Source organism: Lontra canadensis, unplaced genomic scaffold (genome assembly GCF_010015895.1).
Source record: "Lontra canadensis isolate GAN:19392208 unplaced genomic scaffold, GSC_riverotter_1.0 scaffold29, whole genome shotgun sequence".
NCBI lineage: Eukaryota > Metazoa > Chordata > Mammalia > Carnivora > Mustelidae > Lontra > Lontra canadensis.
In genome coordinates, this window is record NW_022631023.1 from 10,752,353 (window position 1) to 10,775,345 (window position 22,993).

A 22,993-nucleotide genomic window follows, 5' to 3' on the forward strand; every position below is an offset into this window, starting at 1 on the left:
GCTGGCAAGTTTCTGAGCCGTTCTGAGCTTCCTTTTCTCTGCAGATAAATAGGCATAGATAATTCCTCCAAGAATATGGAGGCGAACCCGGGGAGGGAGGGAACATAATAGGTGTCTAGAGGATTGCTCTTCCTTTGGGTTTTGTCTTTTTTCCATGGGAAGAGACAGTGTCGGGATAGAAGGGAAGTGTGGTTGTGGGCTTGGTACTCGGAAAGTCTCTTCGTTAGTGAAACTTTCAGGGCTCCTCCTTTGACCCACATTTGTAGTGATGCTTTAGCCGCCGGACTGCAGAGATCTGGCCATCTCGATCTGAGCGCCCTGCACGCAGTCCAGAGCTGACCTTCCATGCAGTCTCTTTGATGGCGGTGATGATGAAACCATTTCCTGCGGAGAAGAATACAGCCATGGTTCCCACCAAAATGACCTAATTTCCCAGAAACCGTCTTTATACGTATTTTGAATGCAACTAAAAAGCAACCTTTAAAATCGTCATAGAGGGGACTTTCAGGGGTCTACAATACCTCTGAAATCAGAAGAATGTCTATGTGTACTTGTGTACAGAACGAAGTCTCCAAAGGGGGCCTCTGCAGTTGCATTCCCTGTAAAAATACATAGGAGCACGTATGCAATTTAAAATTTTCTAGTAGCCGCACTAAGAAAGGAATTAAGTGAATTCTAGCAACATATTTTCTTTAACCCAATATATCTGAAATATTATTGCTCAAATGTGTCATCAATATAAAAACATTGTGAGATATTTGACATTTTTTTCTCTTTTTTGCTAAGTTGCCGAGTCTTATTTCAGCAGCTCGAAGACCACGTGTGGCTAGTGGCTCCTGTCTTGGACAGTGCGTATCTATGGCTTTTTTCAGATTTTCACAAGCCATTGACAAAAAGTAGTGTTAACCATGTCACAGTGAACAGTGAGAGATTATTGTTGAAAACTTCTAAAACCAAGTTCTTGATAGTCCCAATAACAACCCAAAAGTCTCCTTATGAGTTCAAAAAGACTTTCAGATAAATTCTTTCATCAGACCCTTCCGACAACCCAGGATGGGGATAGGGCAGAGGTCATTTTCTGGTATTAGAGCTGGGAAAACTAAGGCTTAAAAACATTAAGTAATTGGCCCAGAGTCAAACAGCTAGAGGTTGGTGGGTTGGGAACTTGAACTGGGTCTTGGGACTCTACCTCCAGGTATAGCCGAGAAAGGGGCAGCTACCTCCTTCCGTTCCCCTCCCCCCACCACATCGCTGACAAGGTGGCTGTTGTTTGCATCCTGCACCAAATGATAAGGTCCAGTGCTGCATCGCCTACACCAAACACAGTGCTTGGCACAGAGCAGCCACGGTGGACCAAATTCAGCTGAACCACAATGAGGGATCCACACCAGATGCCCTCACAGTCATTGCCAGACCTCTCCGTCTCTGAGACTTTCGGTGAAGCCAAAACCACAAAGACCACCTACAGGCTGAGTCGTCTTTGTCCAGCGTTTGAGGCCCCCTCATGCCCCCAGCACACAAAATAGATCTTAGGAGTTTTTGTCTGGGCAAGTAACCTTTATCGTGGCTCTGTTTCAAAGCTCACTGCGGACTCTCTCATGGAAATGTACACGTTCAGTGGAAAATGCACCTTGAAAGTAGATTCAGTCTGACTGGTGATTTGGATGCTAACCGCCACCCACCCAAGACCACCCAGAGGAGCCCGGGGACCACCCTGGGAGCCCGGTGAAGCTGAAGTACCAGGGAAACACCTCACTCCCCCTCCACCTTGCCAGCTGGATTGGGGTGAATCACTCAGACCTGGGAGCGTGAGAAAATCCCTGACAAGCATTGTCAGAGGATGGCTGGAAACCTAGACGGAGACACAAGCCTGTTCCCAGCTGCCCCTGGCTCTGTCTCCAGGTGGCCCCTGGCATGCTTCTACACCCCCCTCCCCGCCCCCATCAGCACCAGCCTCCTTCACTGAGGCTCTCTTGCCTCCTGTCTGGCAGCCCAGCATCCCACATCTGGTTACCACGCCAGGATTTCCCCGAGAGTCTGGGCTAGGCGCTGAGAGCCGCTGTCTGCTCAGGGGTGTTAGGATGCTGGAGCGGGGCAGAAATCCAGGACGGATTCCTTCTTTCCTGTGCCCTCATTGGATTCTTCTTGCCAGCTCGCCCCTGGGCACCGAAGAGGAATTTAGTGCAGGGGTTACAAACAAAAGCTTCTTCTGAATTTTCTGTGCACTCCTAGGACTGGCCAATCTTCAGGATCTCACATGTGCCCCTATATATGCATGCTGGGGTCCAACCAAGTCTTAGGATCTTTCTGTCAAATGTGTCATGTTTTCGTAATGCTTCTCCCTAAATTAGTTTTTCTGGAGAACACCCAAAACTGCATTCACATTTTGGTTGAGATAATTATTTTCTACGGGAGCAAACTGAGCTAAGTGCTGTGAAACATTCAAGATTCAGCCAATTAATAACCAAGTGCCTCCCGTCCTGAAGTGTCAGAGTTCTAGGCACTGGAGATACGGAGATGAGTCAATCACAGAGTCTTTTGTAGAAGTTACGATTTAGTGGTTGGTAGGTGGGTGTGGGTAATGAAGGGACGGAAGATAAACAGGAAGACAAATCAAACAGATCCTTCTAATAATCCTAAATGCTATGAAGATATTAAAGCAGGATAATAGGGCACAGAACTATGTTGGGATGGGGAAGTCCACTTAGAAAGGCAATCTAAGGAGGCTTTTCAGAAGAGGTAACACAGGGGCTGTGGGATGAAGAGCAAGGAGCCGCTGGGCACATGGAGATGCAGGGAAGAGTGTGTTGAGCAGAAGGAACAGACAAGGCATGAGTGAGCTTGTCGGAACAGGAGAGGCCAACATGGCTGGAGTGCGGTGAGCAAGGGAAAGTAGTGAGGAATGATGCTGGGGTCTTTAGGGACCCTACAATTATTTTATCTGAAGCATCAAGCCAAGCCATCAGAGGGCACAGGGCAGGGGAGTGATGTGAGCTCATGGAGGCTTTTCAAGGTTCCTAGTGGCTGCTGCTCCAGACAGAGGGGGGAAGGGGCCAGAAGGAAAGCAGAGGGAGGGTTGTGGTGGCCTCCTTTAGGGACATCCCAGTCCAGAGAAGGAGCAGGCACAAAATACCTAGGACTCGGGTCAGGGTGAGCTAACAGAGCTTCTGACTAATGCTGAGGCCACAGCCAGGGGTTCCAGCCGAGTAGCTGGAGCTGCGATGGGGCCGAGCCTCAGGCTTCAGGAAGGCCCCATCGGGGGTTTGGTCCCCAACACTAAGGGTTGCCAGACTGTTTATTCCCAGATTATTCCACGAGAAAGAAAGAAAATTCAATCTTGTTTTAATCTCTTCTTGAAGTGGGTGAGTCTCTTTCGGTTTTGTCTCCCTCATGACCCCCAGCACAGACAACATCTGGCATCGAACCAAACTAAAGCAATGTACACCAGACAGACCCCAGGGAGAGAAGACGTTGGTAAGGCTGACAGATGGGGAACCCGCCTTTGTCTTGTGGCCAAACCTCCAGATGCTGGTGGAGGCTTTGAAGGGAGACCTGAATGTGGTCAGACTTTACTGCCAGTCAGTTCTGGGGCTCCGATCGGGGATGCGGTGCCTGGTGTGAGGAGCCCTGGCTGCCCTCGGCCTCACAAAGTGGGAAGGGCAGAGAAAAAAAGAGGAACCAGGAGAGGAAACACATATCCACTGACGTGAAGGGAGAGACAGCAGCTGGCAGAGGATAGCGGCCGTTACCTTAGAGGAGGCAGGCTCCTTGGACCAGATTGGGTTAGAGGGAGGAGAGCTCTTCTGTAAAAATAACTCATGTATAAAGGCAACAGGACACCTGGGGGGCAGGTGGCAAGTGGAGGCCACAGTGGAAAACAGGTCCCCCTGTCAAACATTGCTGAAGAAGAGCAGACACTAGATTGAGGAGAAACGAAGATGGTGAAGGACAGAGGAGAAAACCCTTCTGTGGTGACCTCTCCGGAGTCAAAGAGCCACCCTTATATGATGCAGCCCAAGCCTGAACACCGCGCCCCCCCCCCCGAGAACCCCAGCACTCCACAAGACGAGACGGGAGTCCATGTCAGGAGTCCTAGCAGCACACAGCACACGGAGTGGGGAAGTACCAGTCCAGAGGGTTGCGCCATGGTCCCTTTCCAGGTATTTCCTCCGCAGGCGGCTCTGCCCCACCTACCACAGGCAACGGAAAAGCTGGAGATAAGCGGACTCTGAGGTCCAAGGGCGTGGGCCTGCACAGCAAAGCCACAGTCTCTGAAGGCCCTGGTGACTCCTCCTCTCACTTCTGGATGCCTCTCTTACCACCTAGATCTCCTTCTCTGCCTTGTCCCCTCCTTCTTTGCCACAAGGCACCCAAGGTGGAGGCCATGCTCCAAACCCCTTCCAGAACAGTCTTTAAGAGCCTTCCTGCAAACGTCCTGACTCCATGGCCATCAAGGCACACCAGTCCTACTGTGTATCTGGAAAGGCAGCCTATTCAAAGTGGTTCATTCAGAGCCATGACAAGTCCAGAGCAACTCCACCTTTCCAGGACTATTAACAATTTAAAAGAGAACCCCAAGGAACATGAATGGTCCCCATGTCAGTGCCTCAACACCGGAAAGCCCTCCAAATCCACTGTGGAATCTTACAGAATGCAGATTTTGTATTTCCACTCCCCATCTAGCTCAATGGGATACCCAGGAAAGGGGTGGGACCAGCAATGTGCAATTCTCAACCTTTTGTTTGAGGCATTCTGATGCTTGGCAAGGCTGAGGACCAGGGCTCTGAGGCAATGTCCAGTGGATGATTTGGAGCTCCAAGTTCACTCAGTCACAAGATGTAAAAAAGTAAATCCATACCAACACACACAGAATTCACCTAAAGAATTCAAACTGCTGTTCCTAGCCTGTTCCCCCATCTCCCACGGCTCCCTGCTCCTCCCTCAGGCCACCTGGGTGTGGAGTCCAGCCTTTCAGACTGGAAAAGGCAATGGGGAGAAGAGAAAGGAGAAAAGAAAGGTATTGCTGATGCCCTTCAAAGCCATTTGCACCTACATCTCTCTGCAGCTGCCCCCTCCTCAGAGACAATAAATCACTACAGATAAGTAGCAGTTATTGATAATTTCCTTCTCAATTAGGGCCACGTTTAATCTCTTCCTGTCAACCAGAATGGTCTGTGGACAAAGGATTTCTGATTAATGACAGCCATTGCTGCCTTAGTGTTAGTTCTCTTCAAAATGATATTTTCATTTCACTTGTATTAGTGAGGTGCAGACACTTGAATTTCTTGGCAAACCTAAACCCAATCAATATTTTTACTATACTATTGTTCCCCAACCTCCAAGTCTTCAGAACCCAACAGATCATGGTCCTGCCTCAAAAGGGCCTTAACTGATCTGTTAATAGGCATTCCCTGTTTAAGGACGTGATCCTGAACAAGCACACAGAAGTCATCAACTTCATCATAATTTTCATTGAGTTACTCCCAGAACCTGGCTATGGCTCCTATCATGTCTCAAATTTCAATTAAAACCAGATTTCCCATCAAGGCTCTTCACCATCAGCGCTCCTCTGTCTTAGAGTCTTCTACTTGTGCCTCCTCCCCCAATTCATGGCTTCTTTTCCCTATTCCTGGAATCCTCCTGTCCTTTCTGTGCCATCTCGCTCACTCTCATTCGTCCTTTAAGATGGAGACTTACATCCTCTACCTTTTCCAGGAAGCATTTGGTACCTTCTCCAGCAGGGTTTACATCATCTTCCTCTAAGCCTGCCTCTGACCAGAGCTCTGCCTCTGAGCCAGAGCTCAGACATATTGTTCTGGAATCTCTGCACCTCCTTCCAATTTCTCACGTGCCAGAGATGGTCACATCTGTTTCGCCACCATCTTGCCCAAACCTGCCCATGGTAGGTCGTCACTATATGCTGGGTGAATTGAATAAATGTACAAATGAGAAAAGCCCACTCACACGACTCAGTGTCTCCTCCATCTTTCTCAACTTTCCTTCTTTTGGCCTGGAGTACCTGAAAACCACATGTACCATGAGGGCAGGGGTGGTGCCTATCCTGTTCCCTCTTGTATCTCCAGGACCCAGAACAGTGCCCATGTTGTAGATGCTCAGTGGATATCTGTTGACTCTATGGACCAATCCTTCAAGCTTATTGCTCTACTTTAAATCCACCTCCTCTGCCCAGCTCTCCCCATTCCCCAGAGGACTATCTTCTCCACATCCTCATGTCATGACCAAGGCAAACATAACAGAAGAAGCAAGAGGGCACAAAAAACCCACATCTGGATAAATCAATCATTTCAGGAGCTTCCAGTCCAAAAATAGATGTGCTCTGATAATTCATTGGACTACTTCTCAAGAAGACCAAGGTGGGTGCCGGAATGAAAGCCACTTTCTATAAATCCCCATTTACCAATCATCCTATCTTGGTTAGGAGTTTTTGTGCAAATATACTGGTTTGGAGCTTCAGTAAATTCTTCCAAATATGATACAATCCAGAAATTGACCATGTACTTATTTTTCCCCTATGTCCAAAAAATGGAGTCTGCTGTACAACCTTTATGGGTAACTGTTAGTTATTATTACTAATCAAGTAACTATTTGAGTAGGCGGAAGAACAGAGTATTCTGCTCTGTTAAACATTGTGGTTGATAGAGGATTGCTGTTAACATCACTCACCCATCCGTAAGTTTCCAAGAATTAGAACACAATGAAATGCACTTCACAGTAAAAATCTATTGAACAGGATCCAATTTCTTTGATGGTTACAGGACCCCAGGATCATTATCAGCAGCAATATCTTGTTATAAAAGGTATAGAGGCATTGCGGTTAAAAAAAATCCATTTGAAAGGGTGTTGTGTGTATTGGCTGGGCACACACTGCCCCTCCACACACATTGGGTCAGTCTGTATCTCAGTGCCCACCCTGTAATGATTTCATGTCAACAAACTCCAGTGACCCCTCATAACTGGCCTATTTGCTAATAAAACCAGCCACTGAACCACCCTTCCAGCCCTCCCACTCCCAGACTCTATCTCCTTGCAAATTCCAGTGGAAAACTCAATTGTTTTATTTTATCTTAGCTTTTAGTTTCCTCCCTCTTCTATTTCTTTTTCTGAAGATTAGAGCCATAAAGGACTTTGGGGAGCCAACAAGCCCTAGAGGGCCAAGTTAATCCTTTTTAAGGCTTAGGTTAGTCCTTTCTAAGGCACCTGCATTTTGAGGGGTCTATTAGGACACAAGTGAAAAAGATGATTTGACCATCTGTGTGCAAGAAGACAGGTCAAAAAACTGGAAAGTCAGTCTACTCAGACCTTGTAGTTAGTCTTGGAATCCATGATAGATTCATCACAACATGACTATCATGAAATTTCCAATAATAACATCAGTACTACTACTACTACTAATGACTATCATTTTATGAGGTAGGTGTTATCATCCCCGTTCTACAGATGAGGCTCAAACAGGTTGTATACTGTTAGGCTCGAAAGCTAACAAATAAGGTTGCTGATACTCAGACCCATCTGTGCAATGCCTAAGTTTAGTCTCTTAGCTACTCTTCTATTCTGAGGTCATTTTCAGCTCCATTCTGTAGGTATTTGTGCACACACACAAGCGCGCGCACACACACACACACACACACACTTCCCAATGTTAGAGGCCACCTGTGATTATTTTGGCTGTCCAGCATCCCTGCATTTGAGGAATGCTCCCTCTTCTAGATGGATCTTGTGGGAGGCGGTCTAGAACGTTCTGGAACAGAAGCCGACCACCCTGACTGCTTTCTTTTCCAGACAGTCTTGCTGTTAGGAATTAAGCACGTGGCCTGGGCTCAGCCCATTCAGAGTCGACTCGGGAGTGGTGATGGTGAGAAGCAGACCCCCGGAGAAGCTGTCCAGCTGCAGCCACTGAGGCCTCGATACTGAGGGCAGAGCCAGCAGGGCCAGTGTCCAGACTGGTGAGTGGCGGTCAGCTGGGGTCCTGGCTACACTCTTCACTTCCTTCTTCCCTGTCTAAAGACTTCTGCTTAACTTCAGGAGCTTGGCTTGCCACAAAAGCCTGATGAATACACCAGCTAAGGGCAAGCATCTCGACACAGGCTGTCAATGGCCGAATTGTGTCATACGGGTACCTGGTGATGGAGGGAAGCTGACCAACCAGTGAGCTGCTCCTGCCTCCACCACAGGACTCCTGGACTCCACACGTAGTCCACAGTGGAAATAGTACCTGATGACCTTTCCAAGTAGGACAACCCCTTTGAGTATCTATAAGTCTTTTCGGGCAGCCATAACAAAAATACCACAGACTCAGGGGCTCAAACAATGCACACTTCTGTTCTCACAGTTGTGGATGCTGGAAGTCCAAGATCAAGGTGTTTGTTGACTTGGTTGGTTTCTCCCAAGGCCTCTCTCCTTGGCTCGGGGATGGCCATCTTCTAGCTGTGTCCTCATATTCTTCCCTCTGTGCCTATGTTCGAATCACCTCTTCTTATAAGGACACCAGTCAGATTAAGGCCCACTGCTGCAGCTTCAGTTTTTAATATAATCACCTCTTTAAGGGCCCTGTCCCCAAGTATAGTCAGTCACCTTCTGAGCTCTTGGGGGTTAGGGCTTCAACAGACCAATTTGGAGAGGGAACACAATTCAGCCTGCAATAATGTCTAATCATTTCGTGTGTCCTTATTATACTTCCATATATGTTCAATGTTAGCATATGTTAAGTGAGGATTATTGAATGAAGATTTATTAATAAAACATTGGAATCAGTATTTCATTCATCACAACACTCACATGCATTCAAAACTTGCACTTGAGGAAGTAGGAGGCACATCAGTGTGTGGACAACATCCGGTACACAGCCTGGGTCAACATCTCGCAATACCCCCTTGTCTCCCCAGGAGTCTGGCACCCAGTGGCTAGGACCTCGTGTCTGGTCAGGGTGAGCCCCGCAGTCCAAGCTGGCTGCTGCACAGGGAGGTGTCAGAGAGAAAAGCAGCACCTCTTCTCAGCTTGCCTGGCTGACCATCCTCTGTGTCCCCAGCTCCTCACAGATCACTTGGGGTCTGTGGACTTGGACCCCATGCTCTCAGCCCAAGATCCTCATGAAGTCAGCAGCTACTTGGTGCCAGACTCCATCTTGCTTCCTTGTAGAGGCCGTGTGGCAGATGCACTCACCTGTCAGCAGGCCAGCCCCTCAGCCACTTCAAGGATTTGCCTGACTCCTGAGCCCATACTTATATGGAAAGGAGTGATGCCAAATGGGCTTTGCTTTAAACAAGAGAAAAAAATCAACATGTTTAAGGAAAGATCTAGAGGAGAGTTGGTAAATGACCCCATAACTAATCCTAGGTGGGATCAATGACTTGTTTCTAGGATCCTTGTCCTTCTTCTTAGTTTTAAATACAAGACACAAACCTCTCACCTGCGTTTAAACAGCAGACATCACCTTTTTCCCCAGAAAAATCACTCATGGGAGAATTGCAGATCCCCGTCCTCCTGGGAACTCTGACACTCCTAGCAGGGCCAACCGTCGCCCTACCTTTTGGCAAATCAAGCAGCCTCCATGGAGGGTTCTTCTGGAAGGACATCAGATGCATAATCTCATGAGAAGTTGCCTCCATCCAGAGGCTGGGAAGTGAGAACTGAGCTTGAATGCAGGAGAGCTGCATTTGGTCTCACTCAAGCTTTCCAACTGCGGGGCCTGGAGCAAGTCATGAGGGCTCCTTTCCATGGCTCTGCAATGGCAACAATGGGATCTGTCCAGTCCTATAAGGAAACTCTTCTCAGAAGCAGAGGAGATCAAATATGGGGAAGCAACTTGGGGGAACATCAAGCTCCCCAGATGTCTGCAGCCTCCCCTCTCCTTCCACAAGGTGCATCCTGTGGACTTTTCCAGGGCCCCACCTGTCCTACAAGGCCCATCTTAGACGACCTAGGGCAGTGGGCAACAGAGAGCTGGGGGTCTGGACTATGTGCAGAGAAAAGCCTTGTTTGCTCTGCTGCGAAGGATCCTCGAGACCAGAGAGAACCTGCCTAACTGGCAGACACAGCTGCCAGTCATTTTCCTCCAAGGATTTGAGGGATTCATTTGGGAATGCTGCTCAGATATGCCAGGATCCAGAAGGGGGTTGAGCCATGGGGGGAGATGAGGCTGTCCTAATAGAACCCAAAATAGATGAGTCCAGCTTGCTGTCATCCATTGTGTGTATTGGCATTAATTGATATACACCAAGGCTGTGGGAAGAATTTTGTTGAGGAAGGAGAGTTTACAGGAAGATTGGTTCTCTTGGTCTCAAGCACTGGATTTGAGTTCCAGTGAAAAGAAAGCTGCTAGAGTTTCTATTTTTGAATAGATGGTGGGAAGCTGGAGAAAATGAGTGAGATATAGCTGATGATGGGTAGCTTAATCTATTTGGGCAACTGGAACAAATTCAGCCTGGGTGGCTCATAAATGGTAAACATTTTTTCTCACTATTTTGGAGGATGGAGGTCCACGAGCAGAGTGACAGCATGGTCAGCTGAAGGCTCTTTTGTGGGCTGCAGATTTCTCAGTGGAAGGGGCAAGGGAAATCTCTGGAGTCCCTTGTATAAGGGCACTAATCCAAATCATGAGGGCTCCATCCTCATGACCTCATCACCTGCCTGAGGCCCCCACCTCCTAATGCCATCAAATTGGCCAGTAGGATTTGAATATATGGAATTAGGGAAGCACAAACATTCAGACACAGATCTGGTGAGAAAACCATGTAACCTAAGGACTGTGCTGCTTTTGTGCACCCTGGGCTCAGGGACACTTTTAGTCAACAGCCCTATGCACATCATTGTCACTACAATTAGAAAGCTCCCTTCTCCCTCAGATGTTAGCTAAGGCCTCCCTCAGATGTCACATCCCTCACGAAGTCTTTCTCGATCCCCCAAAGATGAACCTCCATGAGCACCTTCACCCCCATGCGCATGGTTCTACCGCCCAAGAAGGCCAAGCACAGAGTCTGAGGACCCAACTTCTGATTCCAACCAACAGCATGATTTTTGCACGAGTTACTTCTTTTTGGACATGGAGATAAGAACTCTTGCCAGACTTGCCTCTCAAGGTTGTTAGTTGTGAAGCTCAAGCGGATAATAAGCATAAAAACACTCTGCCAGCTATGATGCCTTGGGCGATTGTCAAGGTTTGTTATGACCAGGCTATACGTTTCTTGAGAGCCAAGGGACACACAGATTTTTGCTTATCTTTGCACTCTTCATAATAACGAGCACCTAACCTGCTTGAAATCCTGAGCATCTTGTCGGATTCCCAAGGCATGTAGTCAAAAAGCCCTAAGTCTCGACTCTTGAGTCCAAAGCCCCAGAGGGCAGTGAGCCCTACTTGGCATGTGAGCACTTGTCTACCTGGTGTTACAGGCTGAATGGAGTCCCCCCAAATTCATATGTTGGAGTTCTAATCCCCAGGACCTCAGAAGGTGACCTTGTTTGGGGATAGGGTCATTGCAGCTGTAGCTGGTTAAGATGAAATCACCCTGGAGTAGGGCAGACCCTAATCCAATATGGCTGATGTCTCTATATAAAAAGGGGGAGTTTGGATGCAGACTTGCACGCTAGGAGAAAGGTATATGATAAGAGGGCAGAGACCTGGTGATGCATCTACAAGGCAAGGGACTCCAAGGAATGCCAGCAAGCTGCCAGAAGCCAGGAGAGGGCTGGAACAGACTTCCCCTCACAGACTCAGACGGAACCAACCTGAAGACACTTTGACCTCAGACATCTAGCCTCCAGAGCTGTGAGATAATCAGCTTCTGCTGTTTCAGCCACTCACTTGGGGTATTTTGTTACACAGCCCTCCAGGGTCTCATCAGTTTGCTAGGGCTGTGTAATAAAATCCTGCTCCAGGATTCACCGTATTTGCCAGACATGTCACTGCTGACAGGGTAAGGGAAAGCCTGGGAAACATGCATCCAGGCTGTTCTTCCAGGAGTGTGAGTTCTCCTGAAGAACTCCCTACACAGCCCCACAGTGTATGTGGTGTATGTGTGTGAGTGGTATGTGTGTAGTATGTGGTGTGGTGTGTGAGTGTGGTATGTGGTATGTATGTGTATGATGGTATTTGTGTGTGGTATGTGATATGTGGTGTGTGGTATGTGTGGTATACGTGCTGTAGGGTGTATGTGATGTGATGTGTGGTGGGTGTTTGTGTATGTGATGGTGTGTTTGTATGTGTGCGGTGTAGAGTGTGGTGTGGTGTGCAGAATGTGGTGTGTGTTGTGTGGTATGTGCATGGTACATATGGGGTATATGGTGTGTGTGGTATATGTAGTGTGGTGTGTGATAGGTATGTATGTGGTATGTGTAGTGTGTGTGCGGTGTGTGGTTTGGTGTGTGGTATATATGGTGTGGTATGTATGTGGTGTGGTGTGTGATCTGTGTATGTGTGGTGTGTTTGTGTATATGATTGGGGGCTGTGTGGTGCGGTGTGTGATACAGGGGTGGAGGCGATGCCGTGTGTGTCGGGGCAGAAGCAGGAGCAGAGGAGGGGGTCATGTAGCCAGGGCAAGCTCAGAGACAGAAGACGTCCCCTCAGGCTACCTCTCCACCCTACAGGCCTTCCACTCAGGGCCCATCAAGGCTGACTCCTTTTATTTACCGTCCCATTGGCCTCGAGCAGAGAGCGGAGCAACAAGGAGAGAAGTATTAATCCTTCCTAGTTCCTCTCCATTTCCTTTGCCTTTTCCTCCTGGTCCTAAACTCCAATGCCAAAATGTCAACCTTGAGGTTGAGGTGAGCTGACATTTTCTCAGCAAGCAGTTCAGTTCTGGGCCAGGCAGCAAAAAACAGACCTCTATCTTCTTCATTGACTGAAAAAAACATGGGCAAGACAAGACCACACACACAAAAAGTAAAAACAGAGCATGGTTCTGACCCTTCTGCTATTTTTGCCTCTTCCCTTCCCCAGATGAGTATCTTTAGATGTAAAATACTGTGTGGCCTCCCAGCCCAGCCCACAGCGCAGCTTCAAAGATGGAAACAGATTTTATATGAAAATGAAGGGCACACATCTTGGGGATCTGGCACACCAGCAGCGTGTCCTTTGCCGCTGGAATCTTGAGCTGAGCACAGACCCCACAGGTGACAAAAAGGCCAAAAGCCAGGCCTGGAGGCTGCTTCTGAAACAGACAGCCAGACTCTCACCAGAACTTCTAGGCAAGGGCCCGCGAAAATTATGCAACCTCACGTGCCAAGTAGTATCGCTCATGCACCTGCATATTTTGGGCCTTTCCTCAGCCCACGGGGACTGTTTGCATGGAATGACCTGGTGCCACTGGGCCAGGGACAACTTTGTTTTTGAAAACATGGTTTCCTGTAATAGTTTGTGAAGAACGAAAAACCAAAAACGGAATGCATCCAGGCACTAGAAATCCTCTCCTGCCACGTTCCTCCATCCAAGATGATTCTTGTCATGCATCACTGTCTCCTCAGCCTCTTCCCAAAGCAGACATCAGGCCTCAAAGGGGCTTTGGGCCAGACCTCCACTTCTGGAATGGATGGCGTTCTTCAAAAGACCTCCCACCATGAAAGGCAGTGGGTTGTCTAGTCAGCCAAGACAGCTGTAGTAAGGATACTCCATTCTTCCCCCCAGGATAAAAAATGCTGCCATGTTCAAAAGAGCACCCAGGTACATACTCTCACTGAATCCCTGATGGTGATCTAGATGTGCATTTCTCCTGAGGATTCTATCTCCAGGTAAGAGGAGAGGAAATGCAGATGAGAGCCCAAGGTCAGCCACCAGACTGAGGGATCCTTTGTCTTCACATTCTTTCCATAACTCTAGAACATTGAGAAGAAATGATAGATTGACTTAAATGACTCAATCCAGTTGGCTGCATATAAATGACTTACTGTGGGTTGTGTGTCAGTTATGAATTCATGGTCAATTGTCTGACTATATGCTTGGGTGCCTCTTTCTCTGTCCTAAGGGACAGGGGAAGATTCTTTATAAAAACCAAAGAGCTGTAAGAGCCAGCCCACTGGGCACTGGGAGAGTAAGGGGGAGTAGTGGCAGGGGAGGTGTCTAGGATAAAAGAAAATCCAGAGGGACCAGCAGGCTTATCACAGCAAAGTACAGAGTCACCAGAAGATGTGGGCAGGAGCAAACATAACCTCAACATAACTCCCAACCAGCAGGGCCAGGCAGGAGGCAGGGAAAAAGGACACTTAAATCAAGTCCAGGAACCATGGGGATGGTCACCACTCTTGCCACAGCTTCTCTCTGTCCCCATGACTGCCCCAGAGGTTCTGGTCAATAGTACCCAGTGTCCTCACTGCCAATTTCAGCCCTATGGTTCTGGAAGACCTTTCTGAATAAGTGGCCAAGAGTGACCCACAAGGAAAAGTCAACAAGGGGATCAGAGTAGGTTACCTGCTGCCTGTTCCCAGGGTCTCTGGCCACAGAAAGAGACAGCAAGCAGCCAGCTGATGCAGCACCCACCCCCAGACCTGACCCAGGAGAGGTCATTGCTCCTAATAAACCAGCTGTGAAAACATACCCACGACAAAGTGAAAGCCCCATTCATTGCTGTTAGGGATGCAAGATGGTGCAGCCAGTATGGAAAGCAGTTTGGCAGTTCATCAGCAAGCTAAACATACCATAGGATCCAGCAATTCCGCTCCAAGGTGTATACCCAAAAGAATTGAAAGCAGGTGTTCCAACAAAAATTCATCCTAGATTGTTCATAGTAGCACTATTCACAATAGCCAAAGGGGAGAATAACCCATGGGTCCATCAACAAATGAATAGATTAACAAAGTGTGGCATAGCCACAGAATGGAATATTGCTTGGCCATGAAAAGGAATGAAGTACTGATTCATGCTATGACGTGAATTAAATGTGCAAACATGATGCTAAGTGAAAGAAGCCAGACACAAAAGGCCACATATTGTACGATTTCATTTATATGCAATGTCCAGAACAGGCAAATCCAAGGAAACAGAAAACAGATTTGTGGTGGCCTGAGGCTGTAGGTGGCAGAAATGGTGAGTTACCACTTGATGGGTATAGCACTTCAGTTGGGTGTGATGGAAACTTCTGGAAATAGAGGGTATTTAATGCCACTAATTATATGCTTTGAAGTGGTTAAAATGAAAAAGTTCATGTTGTGTGTATTTCACCACAACTGGGGGAAAAAGGGAGACCAAAAAGAGTTATCCAGCAATTTTCCAAATTCACAAAATTTGATCCACAACAGATTAAATGTTAAGTTTCAAGCTATGAGTCATTCTATGATGTCAGGCTTGCCTCATCTGGAAACAGCATCATGTTTTTCGGGCTCCACTCTGGAGAGACTGGTGCCAAAGCAGGATAGTCCTTGTGAGCCTTATCTGAATTGCAATCCAGTAAAATCCTTTAGCTTGCCAGGTACAAGTCCTCAGATTTTCCCTCATCCTCTATAGGAGATGGGGTTGTGGCTCTAGAACTCCTATAGGAGAAGAAACTGAGACTCATGGGGATGAGGGGCCCTGACTTGTCAAAGCCTCTTGACATCGTATCTTGTCCCCATGCCTTGAAAACCTCGTCAAAGATTCTCTGCCCTAAACACACAAGGCTCCACCGTGGGTTGTCTGAGCTCAGTGGTGACATCAGAGACATTAGTGTTACTCTCTCTCTAAACCTGCCCATGGTAAGAGAGCCAGCATGCCCCAAAGCAGTAGGGGTATGGGAGGAAATGAAATACCGCTCTTAAAAACCAATCTTAAAAACCAGTACTGGGGCTTTTATTTCTTTTTTCTTTCCCCTAGATTAGTCACTTGATTGTGTTCTTTCAAAAAAAGAAAAATCTCAAGAACCCAAGCACTCTTAGTTTGAACCATGTGATAACTGGGTGTGCCAGTGTATGGATATTTTGTCTCCCCTAAAATTATGTTACAGTCCTAACCCCTGGAAGCAGTAAATGTGACAGGTGATTTGGAAATAGGGTCTTTGCAGAAACCATCATGTTAAAATGGGGTCATACTGGATTAGGGTAGGCCCTTTTCAATGACTGCTGTCCTTAGAAGGAGGAGGAAACTTAGACACAGGAGGAAAGCAGGTGCTGATAGAGACAGAGGTTGGAGCAGTACAGTTCATAAGCTAAAGAACACCAGGGATTGCAACCAGCCATTGGAAACTGATAGCTTCAATCTAGGATCCTTGCCTAGAGTCTTTGTCGGGGGCATAACCGTTCTGACTTCAGACTTACATCCTCTAGAGCAACAAAAGAACAAAGATCCATTGTTTTACACCCAGTCTGTGGTAATTTGTTACAGCAGACCTAGGAAGTGAAGATGGTAAGGAACACATGTTTGAAAGTCAGCTGTTTTATATGGCTCTCTATAATGGACATGCCTTTCATGGGTCATTCTGACTTCACCATCCACAAGATGCTAAGCCAGCCTTGGGACCAGAGGCAAGTTGTCTTGGCCTACTGGGCCCCTGGACTTTTTTGCTCACAGAGAAGGCACCATCTTGGCACCCTTGACAGGCTCTCCCCAGGCCTCAATCCTGGCACCTCTTCTCTTTCTTCCCTCCCTCCCTTCCTCACCACTCAGAATAAGAAAGTGACTAGAGACAATACATAAAAGAATAAGCATACCTGGCTTCATATAAAACTTTATTTATGGACACTGAAATTTGAATTTCATATAATTTTCATGTGTCACAAAATATTATTCCTTTATTTTTTATTATTGTTTTTTATTATGTTAGTAACCATACAGTACATCATTAGTTTTGATGCAGTATTCCATGATTTATTGTTTGCATATAACACCCTGTGCTCCATTCAATATGTGCCCTCCTTAATACCCATCACCAGGCTAACCCATCTCCCCACCCCACTCCCCTCTAAAACGCTCAGTTTGTTTCCCAGAGTCCACAGTCTCTCTTGGTTTGTCTCTGATTTCCCCCCTTTGATTTCCCCCTCTGATGTCCCCCCATTCATTTTTCCCTTCCTTCTTCTCCTAATGTCCTCCATGCTATTCCTTATGTTCCACGAATAAGTGAAACTATATGATAATTGACTTTCTCTGCTTGACTTATGTTACTTAGCATAATCTCCTCCAGTCCCATCCATGTTGATGCAAAAGCTGATGCAAACATCAGAAAAAAAATTTCTAATTTAGCCATTAGAAATGATGAATATTGGGATGCCTGGTGGCTCAGTGGGTTAAAGCCTCTGCCTTCGGCTCAGGTCATGATCTCAGGTTCCTGGGATTGAGCCCCACATTGGGCTCTCTGCTCAGTGGGGAGCCTGCTTCCCCACCCCCCGCTCTGCCTGCCTCTCTGCCTACTTGTGATCTCTCTTTCTCTTTCTCTCTCTACCAAATAAATAAATTAAATCTTCAAAAAATAATAAAAATTAAAATAAAAAAAAGAAATGATGAATACTATTCCTTTAAAAAAAATTTTCCAACATTCAAACATGTGAAAAACTATTCTTATCTGGCCAAAAATATAAAAATACATACAAAACTAGACAGAAGGCTAGATTTGGCCCATGGGCCATAGTTTGCTGACCCTGCCCTAGACAATCTCATTGGATCTCCACGGATGGACATCCCATATACATAATGACCCACAAATCCCAACTCCAGCCCAGCCTTCTCTCTCTCTGAGTTTCAGATACCTCAGTCTATGTCCACTTGAATCTCTAAAGTGTGCCTTTACAAATGTAACATATTCTAAAAACAAGTTTTGATTTCCCTCCCTACTTGAAACCTATCCTGTTCCACTAGTCCTCATCTCAGCTAATGGAGTCGCCATTTCTTATCAGGCCAAAAATCTGTAGTCATCCTTGACTTCTCTCCTTTTCTCAAACTTCACATCCAATCCATTTTCAAAACTTGTCAACTCTACCTTCAAAGTGCAGACCTAACAACTTCCTACCTCCTCTGCTCTCATCTTTGTCCAGACTATCAGTCCTTCCCAAGCCATCACTGGGTCTCTCACCATCTCTTCTCCACAGAGCAACCAATGGGATTCTTTTGAGTCTGAACACACTCTGCCCCTGCCCCCAAGCCTACCTCCAATCCTCTGAATGCTCCCTACTGTTCTTAGAATAAAATCCAACACCTGCAAATGAAAGCCACATGAGAAACTACCCCATACCCACTAGGATGGCTCCTACCAAAAAAATCAGAAAATGACAAGTGTTGGAAAGCATGTAGCGTAATTGGAACCCTGGTTCACTGTGGGAATGTAAAATGTTACAGCAACTATGGAAAATAGTATGGTGCGTTTTTTTTTTAAGAATGTGTAAAAATTTCTTCACCATACACAATTTTTTTTAAAGAATTACCATATGATCCATCAATTCTACCTTCTAAGTATGTACCCAAAAGATTTAAAGCAGGGCTTCCAAGAGAAATTTGCATGCTCATGTTCAGATGAGCATTATTCAAAATAGCCAAGAGATGGAAGCAACAACCCAAGTGTCCAACAACGGATGAATGGATAAACAAAATGTGGCAACACATACAGTGAAATAGTATTCAGTCTTGAAAAGGAAGGAAATTCAGACACATGCTATAACATGAAAGGATGTTGAGGACGTAACGTGAGGTGAAAAAGAGCCAGACACCAAAGGACATACAAATACAACGATTCTATGTATATGAGGTATGTTACTCAAGGGGAGTCAAATCCGTAGAGACAGAAAGTAGAATGCTGGGGAGGGAGGATGGGGCTGTGGGAGGGAGGATGGGAGGATGGGAGCTGCTGTTTAATGTGGACTGGGTTTTAGTTTTGTAAAACAAAAAGAGTCTGGAGACTAGTTGCTCAACAGTGTGGATATACTTAATACTACTGAAGTGTACATTTAGAAATGATTAAGATGGTAAGCGTTATGTTATTTGTTTCAACTCCCACCCGTACCATGTTTCCTGCACACCAGCTTGATCTGACCCAGCCCCACCTCTGACCTCATTCCCAACGGCTTTCTCCCTCTTCCCTCTATTCTAGTCTTTCTGGTCTTCCAGCTGACACTCTTCCCTCCACCTGGAATGTTCCCATGACTTACCCACCTGCCTCCCCCCTGCCTGGGGGGACCTCTACAATAGCAGCCTCTTGCATTTGATTTTTCTTTGTGGATCTTCCCACACTTGGCATTATGTTACAAGTTTGATTGTTTGCTTGTTTATTGTTTCTCTCCCCTTTGTGAGGGTGGGGCTTTTTCTGCTTTGCTACCACCCTATTTCCAGCTCTTGGCACACAGTAGGTGCTCAACAAATACAATGTCTGTGGAATGACTTGAGAGAATGAATGGGAGGTCTGTAATGCATAATAAGATGAGGACAGGGTCCCCAGGAGCCTTGAACCACCCACTTACTGCTCAAAACATCCAATTTCCTCCCTGGACAATAGGATCCCTTCAGATGCTTCCAAGACTGAGATGGCAAATAATGGAATCCTATATGTAAAATACACTGAGCTCTTAGAGAAAATAATTATGAAACATATCACAACATACACATAGCAATGCTAAATGTTCATAGAATAAAGATCTTTGTCCTGGCAGGTTACAGAAACTCAAACACAAGCTGTTTTTCCATTTTCTCCAACCACAAGTGAAGCTGCTGGTCTGAGGTCAGGACACATGGACTCTAGCACCATGGCCACCATTTACCTGCTGTGTGACCTTGGGCAAACCACTTTCCCTCTCTGGGTCTCGGTTTTCTTTCTGGTCCTACAAAAGGACCAGGCTGATGTCCCACAGGTTTCTTCCTACTTGAACATTCAAGTAACTTTGAATAGTTTGAATAGTTCATCTTGTCTTCAAGATTTTTGAGATTTTAAGATCATGTCAAACTGCTAATTAATCAAATTCCTTTTTATTTCTTTCATCAGTTGGCAATGCAATAACAGCAAAAAAAAAAAAAAAAAAAAGCCAATTCTACTCAGGAGTAAAACCACAATGATTCATGACTTGTGAAACCTAAATTTAACAGGGGAGGGGTTGGGAGGAAATAGAGAAGACTAGGGAAATTTACTGATTCTTAGAATAGAGTTTCAACCCAAAACTTCATTATTCACAGTAACATCATTCATCATGACAAGCTACTGTGTTTCTCATAGGGTGTAAAATGTAATCCCTCAGACATGCAGATGATATTAGAATGATGGAGTCCCATCCTATCAATAAAAAAGGAGTAACCTCCATTTCTAGGGAGGCGGGGCATGGGTCTCAAGGGAAGGGCACAGAGAATGGAACTCTGGTGGGAACACTTCCAGGGACTTGGGCCTAAGTGCCCAGGGTCAGGAAGGGGTGCTGTGGGTGCCCCTGAGCCCTTCTTCCACAAGCTCACAGCTGACTCATGGTTCACTGAGGTGAAACCAGAAGCCAAGCAGGCAGGCCTGGGGCAGCACGTGCTCAGAGACTGGAAGGAGGGCAGCAGGGACTTTCAGAGTATAGCTATAGGAAAGTTATCAAGCAAAACCTGGGGACTCGAAAAGAGTTCATGTGCTTTCCTGAAAAAGAGCCTGAAGGCATATAGACAAAAATAGATGAGTGTGTGTGTGAGTGTGAGTGAATGCGAGTGTATATGTGTGTGTGTTGCAGGATTTTACAAGATTTATAAATGGTGATTTATAAAGACAAGCTGTGGCTCTCCCCAACTCAAATCCTCCCACTCTCCCACCCCTACACCAGCTCCCCTATCCTTGTATGTCTGAATATATCTGGCAGAGTATGAAGTGAACACCCAGAAGCTAATTTGTATGGACCAAGCAGCTCAGGTGAGCACCTAAAAGGAAGGAAAAGTTAGATTGACAAGCTTGGCCACCCCCTAAAAAAAATAAATAATCCCTATCATCAAAGGGGAGGGGTCATTATATTTACAGTCTACTCTGATTCTTGTGACCAGATATTTTTCCCTATGGGATGAAGCCACAGGAACTGTTTTCACCCAAAATATGAAATACTGGTCCAACCAGCTTAGCGGCCCACCTCCACCTGTAGCTCCTGCACAGATGGTTGTGTTACCTCAGCTTTCTGAGAAACTCAGAGGATGCAGAATTGTTCTGGCCCTCTGAGAACTCCTCAGCATTTTGATACAACATACAGGAGTGGTCTTGGTTGTCTGAGAAAGTAGCATTGACCTGTAGGAGGGAACTTTCATTGAAAGCAAAAATGAGATAATTTCACAGAGTTCTGTAAATAATAGAGGGCTTTCCTTCAATGTGACTAAGGGCTACCAGGACAGGAGAGGAAAACTATAGTGGATAGCTGGAAAGGTTATATTCATGGACCCATGTCGTGTATTCTCTGGACATGCCCAGAAATAACTGGAGTTGGCCATATTTAGAGACAACCAGATATACAAGAAAACATGATACCATGAGTGAAGCCAAGAGACAAAAGAAATACAAAGATTTTAGATACATGAATTACTAGACACAGACTAAAATAACTGGCTACTACATTCAAAGAAATAATCAAAAAGCTGGAAAGCTTTTCCAAGGAACTAGAAACTGTTAAAAGGGTCACAATTGGTATTTAAAAAAAAAAAAAAAAGAAGAATTCAGGGGCACCTGGGCAGCTCAGTAAGTTAAACGGCTGCCTTCGGCTCAAGTCATGATCTCAGGGTCCTGGGATCGAGTCCCACATCAGGCTCCCTGCTCAGCGGGGAGTCTGCTTCTCCCTCTCCCTCTCCCTCTCCCTCTGCCTGCATCTCTGCCTACTTGTGCTCTGTACTTCTGTCAAATAAATAAATAAATAAATTTTTTAAAGAATTCAGAAAAGTGTCTAGATGTGAAAAATACACTAGTTAAAATTAAGGAACCAGTGGGTAGTTTAACCACACATTAGACATAGCTGAAGAGAGAATTTGTATCCTAAAACTAAAGCAAAAAAAAAACTATCAAGATTATATATGGGGAGCCAAAAAGATTACAAAGATAGAAGAGAAGATTATAGGGTATATAGTGAGTAAACCTAATATACACTTAATTGAAGTATCAGAAGGAGTAAATAGAGAGAAATGTTTGAATATATAAAGAAATGTTTGAATATATAAAATGATAGTTATCCAAAACTGATGAGAGACACTCAAGAATCCACAGGGTCAAGAAAACCAATGAATCTTAACCAAGCGGGACAATGAAAAAGAAATCCTCATTTTCAGAAAAGAGGAAGGAAGGAAGGAAGGAAGGAAGGAAGGAAGGAAGGAAGGAAGGAAGGAAGGAGAAAAAAGAAAGAAAGAAAGAAAGAAAGAAAGAAAGAAAGAAAGAAAGAAAGGAAGGAAGGAAGGAAGGGAGAAAAGAAAAGAGAAATAAAGAGGGGGGAGGCTGGGAAAGAAATAGATGCCTTAATGATCCAAAGGGACACCTGTATCCCAATATTTATAGCAGCAATGTCCACAACAGCAAAACTACGGGAAGACCCCAGCTGTCCATAGACGGATGAATGGATAAAGAGGATGTGGTATATATACATAATGGAATATTATTACTCAGCCATCAAAAAGAATGAAATCCTGCCATTTACAATGACATGGATGGAACTAGAGGGTATTATGCTAAGCAAAATTAGTCAATCAGAGAAAGACAAATACTATATGATTTCACTCATACGTGGAATTTAAGAAACAAAACAGAGGATCATAGGGGAAGGGATGGAAAAATAAAACAAGATGAAATCAGAGAGGGAGACAAACCATAAGAGACTCTTAACTCTAGGAAACAAACTAAGGGTTGCTAGAGGGGAGGTGCGTGCAAGATGGGGTGACTAGGTGTTGGGCATTAAGGAGGACACATGATGTAATGAGCACTGGGTGTTACATTCAACTGATGAATCACTGACCTCTACCTCTAAAACTAATAATACATAATGTTAATTAATTAAATTTGAATAAGATAAAAAAATTTTAATAAATTTTATTTTTTTAAACATATAATATATTTTTATCCCCAGGGGTACACGTCTGTGAATCGCCAGGTTTACACATTTCACAGCACTCACCATA